The sequence below is a fragment of the Engraulis encrasicolus genome, chromosome 12 (assembly GCF_034702125.1).
Source record: "Engraulis encrasicolus isolate BLACKSEA-1 chromosome 12, IST_EnEncr_1.0, whole genome shotgun sequence".
Classification (NCBI taxonomy): domain Eukaryota; kingdom Metazoa; phylum Chordata; class Actinopteri; order Clupeiformes; family Engraulidae; genus Engraulis; species Engraulis encrasicolus.
In genome coordinates, this window is record NC_085868.1 from 7,921,535 (window position 1) to 7,931,534 (window position 10,000).

Below are 10,000 nucleotides of genomic sequence, written 5' to 3' on the forward strand. Positions count from 1 at the left end.
CATGTAAACAATTGGTGACTGCCTCTTGACGCCTTGAAGCCAGCCTTTATAGCGGACGGTGCAAAAAAAATTGAAGAGTCGCTTATCTGTAGCTACAAAAATCCTATATTGCGACTTCATAGTGCTAACTCGCACCTCGCCAACTTTCATACAACTATCACTGGCTTTTATTCCGTGCATAGTGTGGAGTGGGTCTACGTTGTAAGTCATTCACGAGAGACGACAACTTCTTACAATGCCGTTCAAACAGCAATAAGAACTCAAACGTCAAAACAATCTGCTCGAGGCTACTCCATCAACAAAACCAGCGTTGCGCGTCATTCAGGAAGACCATGAACAACGAACAGCACCCCAGTTAACAAATTCATAGATTAAATGCTGTTACTAATGTCCATATAGCTGAAAAGTACATGATAAAGACAAAACTGGAGGTTAAATATTTTATTCTGCCGTCCAGTTGGGCTACACTTCCTGCTTTCAGCCAGCATAGGCTATCAGCATCTCCTCTACCACGCACGTTTTTTTCCACATTCAAATATTAATTTCCACATTCGAATTTGTGTTTTCCAGCACTGTTCGAACTCGAATTTGAACGTCGAATATTCCTTGACAGCCCTAGTGTAGGCCTATACAAAATGTGAAAATGCAGTAGGCCTATGCTACAGAGTTGAAGAGGCTGGCAGTGAACAGGCGCTGGTGTGCATGGTAAGGTGTGGTAAGAAGAGAAAGAATTACCCTAATCCTTAGGCCAGTCAATCGACCGTTTGACCCAGGACAAATTGCAATAGTAATCATTTCAAGTTTTTTATAATCCTTGGGTATATCTAAATGACATGCTTAAAATATACAGCTTTATATTTAGTGGAACATACTTTTTTCCCAAGGTCAAAGTTGGAGATTTCCATTCATTTTTCCATAGGGAGACAATATAAGAGATATTTGGGGAATAGGCTAAAATTTTAAACAATGAGATATCAATTTGAAACTTTCATAGTAATTTAACCAAGCACAGACAAAGATGTTTTGTATTGCAAGTTGTCTGAAATATGATGATTAAATATGCAAATGAGATCACATATACTTAAATATGTGATAAAATATGCAACAACGGGCAAAACATAAAACAAATTGCAAAAGTAATGATTCACACTTTTTATTGATACTTAATCCACTCTACATCACATATGAAAAATTCACCTTCATCACTTTAGTGGAACATACTTTTTTGAAGGTCAGAAGTAGCAGATTTCCAATGCATTTTGCCATTTAGTGGGTAAAATCGCATACTTTTGACCTTGGGAAAAGTATGTTCCACTGAATTGTTGAAAGTAGATTTTTAATATGTGATACAGAGGGGTTGAAGGATCAATATAATGTATGAACCATTACTATTGCAATTTGTTTTATGCTTGGTCTGTTACCACAGATTTCATCACATATGACCTCATTTGCACATTTCATCATCATTATTTCAGAAAACTTGCAATACAAAAATTGTTTGCATGAATGTGAGTTACCAACTGTGAAAGTTTCAAATTGATATATCATTGTTTAATTTTTGGCCTATTCCCCAAATATCTCCTATATTGTCTCCCTATGAGAAAATGAATGGGAATGGGATGGGAATGGGAAATAAACATACTAAAAAAAAGTATGTTCCACTAAACATAAAGCTGTAGATTTTTAATATGTGATACAAGGGGGTTTAAGGATCACTTAAAAGTAGGAACCATTACTATTGCAATTCGTCCCGGGTTTGGGCCTTTTTAGAGCTAGATTGACTGGCCTACATTGTATTGATGAATCAATGTTAGGTATTGTGGGTAAGACACAATTCCTGAAAATGTTGGTTTTCAGTCTGAGCTTCCAGAACGACTTGTGGATGGCAGATGAAAGTCATGCCACCTCATAGATTTGCACTGTAGATTGCCAAATCCTTGTTTCCAGGCATTTTGGCTAGAGTAACTAGAAGTAATGCAAAATTAGTGTAATGCCTTACTTAAAAAAAAAAAATAAAGAAGTAATGTTGTAATGTAAGGCATTACTTTAAAATGGCAGTAATATGTAATTAGTAGTGCATTACAGTTTTTGAGTAACTTTCCCAACAGTGCACACACGCATGCGCACACACACTCGTTCGTACGCACGCATACTCACACACATACACATGCATGCGTGCACACACACACTCATGCACACACACACACAAACAACACACTTGCACACACACACACACACACACACACACACACACACACACACACACACACACACAGCTGCATCGATATGTCTTTCTCGCCTTTCCCTTACCCTGTATGTCTAGCTGTCTATTTATTTTTCTCTTTTTATTAGCCTATTTCTTTGCTTTCTCTGTCTGTCAGAGCAGTATTTGCTTTTCTTTCATCTGTCTGTGTCTGTCTTTAATGGATTCCACTCATTGTGCTCCACTGTTCCTATTAGGACGTGAAAAAACACCTCCACCTTTCCCCACCTTCCTCTATTTTGCTCTCTTCTGCCCACTGCCCCCACTCACCTCTCTCTCTCTCCATCTGTGTGTGTGTGTGTGTGTGTGTGTGTGTGTGTGTGTGTGTGTGTGTGTGTGTGTGTGTGTGTGTGTGTGTGTGTGTGTGTGTGTGTGTGTGTTTTTCAGAGCAGAGGGTGGTAAAGCAGGTCTCCATAGCAACTGACTAGTGGCCTCTGCTAAGAGCACCCCCCAATTAGTCTGGCTACTGACTGTCACTTACCACTGCCTGACGGTGTGTGTGTGTGTGTGTGTGTGTGCGTGTGCGTGTGCGTGCGTGTCCATGTGTAGGCACAAGTGGGAGGGGGTGGTTAATTGTGTGTGTGTGCTTGTGTGTGTTTGCGCGCTTGTGTGTGTGTGTGTGTGTGTGTGTGTGTGTGTGTGTGTGTGTGTGTGTGTGTGTGTGTGTGTGTGTGTGTGTGTGTGTTTGCGTGTGTGGATGTGTGTGGGTGTGTGTGTCAGGGTGTACTGATAGGTCATTAAACCAGAGTGCAGCAGCACAATGGTGTGGCTGAGAGAAAAAAAGAGCAGGAGCCTGAATAAGGGAGGAGAGGAGGAGGAGGAGGAGGAGGAGGAGTGGAAGAAGAGGAGGAGGAAATGGATAAGAAATGAAAATAAACTAGAAACAAGGAGAAGAGAAGAGAAGAAAAGAAGCAGAGGCGAAAATCAAGAGAGAATAGGGTGTTTGAGGAGTCGGTCAGAAGAGAAGCCAAAGTGTATTCTTTGATGCAGGGCATGAGGAGGTCTTGACTTTGCTGTCATAGGAAACACAACATATCATCCACCACCCATCCATTCATGTATCCATCCAAAACTCAGAGCCACAGAAGGAATTAAGGAAAATAATAAATAAACACAACATCCATCCATCCATTCATCCAGCCCTCACATTCATATAAAAGGGCAAAATAGTAGACAAATAAACTAATAAACTAACAAAGGATTATGGGCAAAGAAGAAGGCAAAGGAATAAATGAAAAAAAAAAATATATATATATAAAAGATCAACAAGTCACAAATCCTCCATCTTGACAGACAACGTTCTGCAACAGGAGCAGCAGGGCAGCATCACAGTCTTCACGCTGCATTTGTTTGGGTTTCCCGGCTGATGGAATAACAGCTCTCGGCTCCATGTCGATTTCCCCTTGGAAGACTGAAGGGCAATAAAACAAAAAATCACATTAACTTTTTCCTGCTTGTCTTCTTTTTTTTGTCTTTGTCTTTTTTCCGCAAAGCACTCCATCTGGCTGCCTTCCTGTCTTCCTAACGCTTGTGGAGATAGATAGATAGATAGATAGATAGATAGATAGATAGATAGATAGATAGATAGATAGATAGATAGATAGATAGATAGATAGATAGATAGATAGATAGATAGATAGATAGATAGATAGATAGACAGCCTCATTGACCTCATTTTGCCACATTTTTTATTTTTATATTGACGTTTTGAAGATAAATATAAATTTAACACATTAACATTACAGATTAAAGCTCATTCGTGAAATTAGTAGACCCATCACTTACATTATTTGACATTAAATAGTGCTGCTCTCAGGTAGGAGTCCTGTAGCCTTGCCAAAGAATCTAATCTGATATCTTTCTCAGCAACCATTTTGAAAATGTTGGCCTCCAAAATTCAATAATGTTCATGATGTCACTGTTATAAACTGCTAGCACAGGTTTGGATAAAGCAAGCAAAAATGTGTGATGGACTGACAGATGCCCAGGATGGCTGGATTAACGCATAAGCCTAGGGGCCCCCATCTGCCAAGGGCCCCCAATTGGAAAAAGAGTGTGAGGGGAGATCAATAATTGTAGAATTATGATCAAATTTCCCTGCTGTTGAATTTGACTTTTCTTGTTCTTTTCTTGTGTCTTGAACTCACTCCTGGCTCATTTTCCTAATTTTATGATGGAATTTGTCTTTTGCGGGGGCTTACAGCAACCTATAGCCTAGGGAGCAAATGCCATCTTAATCCGGTGTTCTGTCGAGATATGTTGCCTTGTCGAGATGAGCGACTGGTAGCCTACTCGATAGTGGTGTTCTATCGATTTGCGCTGTCTCATCTAAATGAGCGACCTTGATTTTCCGTGCAAGACGTTTCAATCGGCCATGGTCCACATAGGACTGTTTTAATAACCATTACTTTATTTATTTCACGGACAGGGGTGTGCAATCGTTCGTGCGGACTGTGGAGTTTAATAAGAACGTGCGGCTGCTGACCACTAAAAAAAACGTGAGCCTCTCGTTTGAGAAAGTTAAGAAACGTGCCATATGAAAGAGACTGAGCTGAGTTTGCGCAAATACAGGACTGGAGAAAGTGTTTGGGATCAGGGCCTGGCTACGGGTTGTTAATGCAGCCATTTGCTGTTGGTTTGGTTTCAATGCGACGTGGGCCTGTCTCGCTAAGGCAACATATGAAATGATGTGCTTAAACAAGTGCGGTTTAGAGATTCCCAGATAGCAGATAGCGTATTGTGGCTTTGTTTTGGCAGATGTCTGTCAATTTATGGGCAACGCCTCTTTTAATGACCGGAATCATATTTTCAAAACATCCCCATCAGTGCATTTCTTATTATTGTAGGCTACCAAACCAGCCTTAGGCTACTTAACCCATACAAGAGTCTATGCAATTTCCGAACCAGTAGTCTACTGTCAATTTCAATATGCTGCTTGATGAGTTTTGATCAGCAGAGTGCTGCTGTGCGATGCATAGGAAGGAGGCTGACTTCTCTCATATCAGGATATTTATTCGACTGAACACAGAAATATGGCCATCTACCAGTTGGGTCTAACTGTTGAGTTGAGCTGGCCATCTACCAGTTGGGTTGAGCCCGGACAAACTGAATGCAATACGACAATCATAGCGCCGCTTGCTCAGATGCATGATCCTTCCTGCCATACTTTGTAAACTGCGGTCGCACAATTCGATGGGCAATCACCCGCAAAAACCGCCGCGAGGGTGTGCGCATGCGTGCGCAATGCGCATGCTCAGTAGCGAAAAGGATCACATCTCGACGGGTCGCTCATATAGACAGGACACCGGCCCTACAAGCACACATATACTGAGTTATGTAATACCAGAGGCATACCTCTCGATCGGAGCAGGTTGTCTTTGCAAATTTGCATACAGGGGAACCTAATGCGATGAGCAGTGATAAAACACTGACACCATTCTGGAAACATTATTTTAAGGTTGAAGTGAAAACAGGTTGAACTCAAGGCCAAACTCCAGTTCTGATACCTCTGCAATTGAAAGTTGGGCCATCTTCAAGCCTTGGCCTGCAAAATTTAAACAGTTCACGTCCGTCCACCCATTCGAGTGTTATTACACAAGAGACCAAAAATTGTGATGGAAAGATGGATAGACAGACAGACAAAAAGACAGGACAGGTCGACAAACACGGGTGAAAGACTAAAAATGACTAAGTGCTACTTTAAAGGTGCACTGGGTAATATTTTTTTTAGCAATTTCTTTCCAGAATTCATGCAATTCACAAATGTTACTTTTTCACAAATACTTACCACCGCCATAAAATTCATGAAATTACATCAAGTATTCATTTGGGAAAACTGGGAAAATTGCACTTTACCTACATGAAAAGGTGGATCCTCTCCATGTGTGTAATTTTGAATTTCCAGAAATATACATTTTAAGTATGGGTGTGACGAGACACTCAGCTCATGAGGCGAGAGGAGACACGAGATTCTGCTCACGAAATCGAGACGATCCGAGATTTTAAGAAAACTAAATGCAAAATCATATAACTGGACAACAGACTTCTATTTAACAGAGTTGTACATGCGTTTTATTATAACTCATGCATGATGTAAGCATGAACTTTTAATAAACTTCTTCCTCTACAAATTGAAATTAAAATAAAATGTTATAAAAGTGAAAGTGAAACTTAACTAACAATTATTTTAAAGTATGTCATCATTCATCAAGTAATAAAAGGTAGCATTCTTGGAAGTTCGAACAGACAGTGTAAACACAGAGTTAACATCCAGTAACTTGGAAAAACTTTCCAGCCATGAACACATGGCTTTAATCTACCCCTCCCATCAGTGTGCATTGCAGGCAGCAGCATTCATGCCATGTCACTGGCTAAATCAACAACAAGGAGTCTAGGCTAGGCTACCACAACTGTAACCTCAACATTTAACTCTATCTACTGATTCTTATGTCAGTGGTGGGTCTCGGTGTCATTGTGCAATATTAATTCCCTAGTAGTTGGCTAATGGTTCGTTAATTGTTTGCTAACGGTTCGCTAACTATGCTAATAAGTTTGCTAGTTAGCTTATTTATGTTAGCAACATCGACTTAGCAATTGCCAATAGCTAACGTACCAGGGAAAATAGTTTGTTTTGCCAACTCCAAACAACTGGACAGAGGTGGAAAGAGTACAGAAAATGTGTACTCAAGTAAAAGTATCTTTACTTTGCCTAAATTCTACTCAAGTACAAGTAAAAGTACCTATCTGAAAATCTACTCAAGTAAAAGTAAAAAGTACTTCACTTAAAATGTAATTTGAGTAAAAAGTACTTAGTTACTTTTAATTAGCTTTCCTCTTGAGAATGTCATGCTTATTTTTCTTGAATATCGTCCTCCATAACCTCTATCTCTTGCTTGGCACCAGCCATCATCCAATACATTGATACAAGATAGTAAAATAGTGGAAATGCTGTGTGCCATCCTGCACAATCTTTCATTTCTGGCGGATTGTGGCATTATTGTGCATGGCATTTTGTCTCTCAGTCATTTTTTTTACTCAGTACTCAGGCCAGGTTCCAGTGTAATTGAGTAAAGTACTTGGGTCAAAATGTACTCAAGTACAAGTAAACGTATTATTGTAAAAATTGACTTAAAAAGTACAAGGTATTCATAAAAGCTACTCAAGTGCAATATTGAGTAAAAGTAATAAGTTACTTTTCCACCCCTGCAACTGGATAGGAAATCATGGCTCTAGAGTGCGCCCAATTTGGTCGTACATGCGCCCTTTATATAATATTTTAATAGTGCGACTAAAAAAAATCGGAGGTCGCACCGGTGTGACCAGCCTTTTGGGGGAAAAAACATGCAACTCTGAAAGTCTACTTGGGTTCTGTTTACGCCCCATATAGAGGTTTAAACAAATCAGAATTGAGGAAGGGCGGAGCCTTAATTCTGGTTGATCGTAGTCCAGTGTGTGTGTGAGCATGCATGTCTACCTGCCAGAGTAAGTTACTAAAAGATAAACAATTAGCTAAGAGAACATAACGGAGCTAGTACGAGATGTAGCCTTATGTTTGGTGAGTCAGAATGCTAAGAATTTTGTTCTTAAAGTTAAAACCAACAGAACAATTTGAAGATCCGGGACAATGCTCTGACACGAAGCCAACGCCATCACATTCTGTGAATGAGCCGGAGAAAGTGCCAAACACTGAGCCACAGCTCGTAGCTAAAAAGGCAAAAGCCTGTATTCATTTCGGGTAGAGCGGCTCTCTGACTACAATATGACGAGGGCGAAAACGTGATGCACTGCATCTATTGCAAAGTGCGGAGATGCGATAGCTGGTAACAGTTTGTTTGCCACTGGTTGCCAAACATCTCGCATTGAAAGGTTGAAAAAGCACAGCGCCTCAATAAAACGCTCGACATGCCGTGATAAATGCACTGCAGTTTAGAGGTTTAATCTCACGAGCTCTCGTAGAGTTTAATCTCGTGACAAATCTCATCACACCCCTAATTTTTTGCAGCAAAACTTACTGGTCATACTAGTAAATATTAGTTTATTATTTACTTCTTGTTCTTGAAAACATAAATTAGGCAATAGGCAGCACAGTTTCATTGAGCAGCATGATTGCAATACCGACTCTGGCCACCATCCTACACAGAAACATACACAGTAGTGCATGCAGACATGCAAGGGACCGCAGAAAAGGGTGATAAAACTGATAGGAGCTATACTACTGCTAGTCTTCCTGCCTGTGGACATAAACCATAAAACAGGACTTGGCTCTGATAACTGCACACGAGCACACGACATGCACACGACAAACGCACACACACACACACACACACACAAAACCAGGCCTTTGCTCTAATAACTGCATGCACATACACACACACATGCACGCGCACACGCACGCACACACACACACACACAAACCAGGCCTTTGCTCTAATAACTGCATACACACAGCGACATACACACACACACACATACATACATACAAACACACACACACACACACACACACACACACACACACACACACACACACACACACACACACACACACACACACACACAACTCTGGCTCTTTATCTTTGTATCTCCGTCTCTTTGTCTAGCCCTCTCTCCTCTCTCCTCCTCCCATAACTATCTGATCTCGATCCTCAACTGCCACTACGGGAGTTCATTACATTACACTACATAGCTCATGTGAAATAGGGTGGGAGATTACACAATGCATGTAATGCGCGCTGTTCACACACACACACACACACACACACACACACACACTCACAAACAGAGAGACAGAGAGAGCGAGAGAGAGGGAGAGAGAGCGCACAAACAAGTATTCATTCACTCAGAGGCAATGCAACGCAAACAAGCACACACACACACACACACACACACAACACACACACACACTTTCTCTCTCTCTCTCTCTCTCTCTCTCTCTCTCTCTCTCTGTCTCTCTCTAGTGCACAGTGTTTGTAGTGGTGTTTTGTAATGTCTGCCTGGCTGCCCCCTGATAAGGTGGGCTGCAGCAGATAAAGTCTACTTACACACACACACAAGCGCACGCAAGTGCGCGCACGCACGCACGCACGCACATACGCACACACACACACACAAACGGACGCACACACGCACGCACACACACACGCACATTGACAGATAGGTTGATAAGGTCCAGTGGGGGCCGATGGCAACCTCTTGAACTATGAGGAAACAGCACAGGGAAACTCAGACACTCTTCCTGGCACACAACACACACACACACACACGCATTCACAGGCGCATGCACACACAGACACAGGCTCTCTCTCTCACACACACACACACACACACGTACGGACATATGCACTCACACTCACACACACACACACAGTGAGTCAGTGTTAGGTAAGAGTGTACTTCAGCAGGTCAAACTCATGTGTGGTTTATTAGTAATGTTTATTGGTCATCTTTACACACACATTCAACTCTCTCTCTCTCTCTCTCTCTCTCTCTCTCTCTCTGTGTGTGTGTGTGTGTGTGTGTGTGTGTGTGTGTGTGTGTGTGTGTGTGTGTGTGTGTGTGTGTGTGTGTGTGTGTGTGTGTGTGTGTGTGTGTGTGTGTGTGTGTGTTAGTCTGTCCCACCGGCACGACTAGACCTCTTTGCAACTTCATTAATGTTTAAACACACAGGAGAACGAGTGGACTGGAGACAGGAGTAAAGTTACCACACACACACACACACACACACACACACACACACAC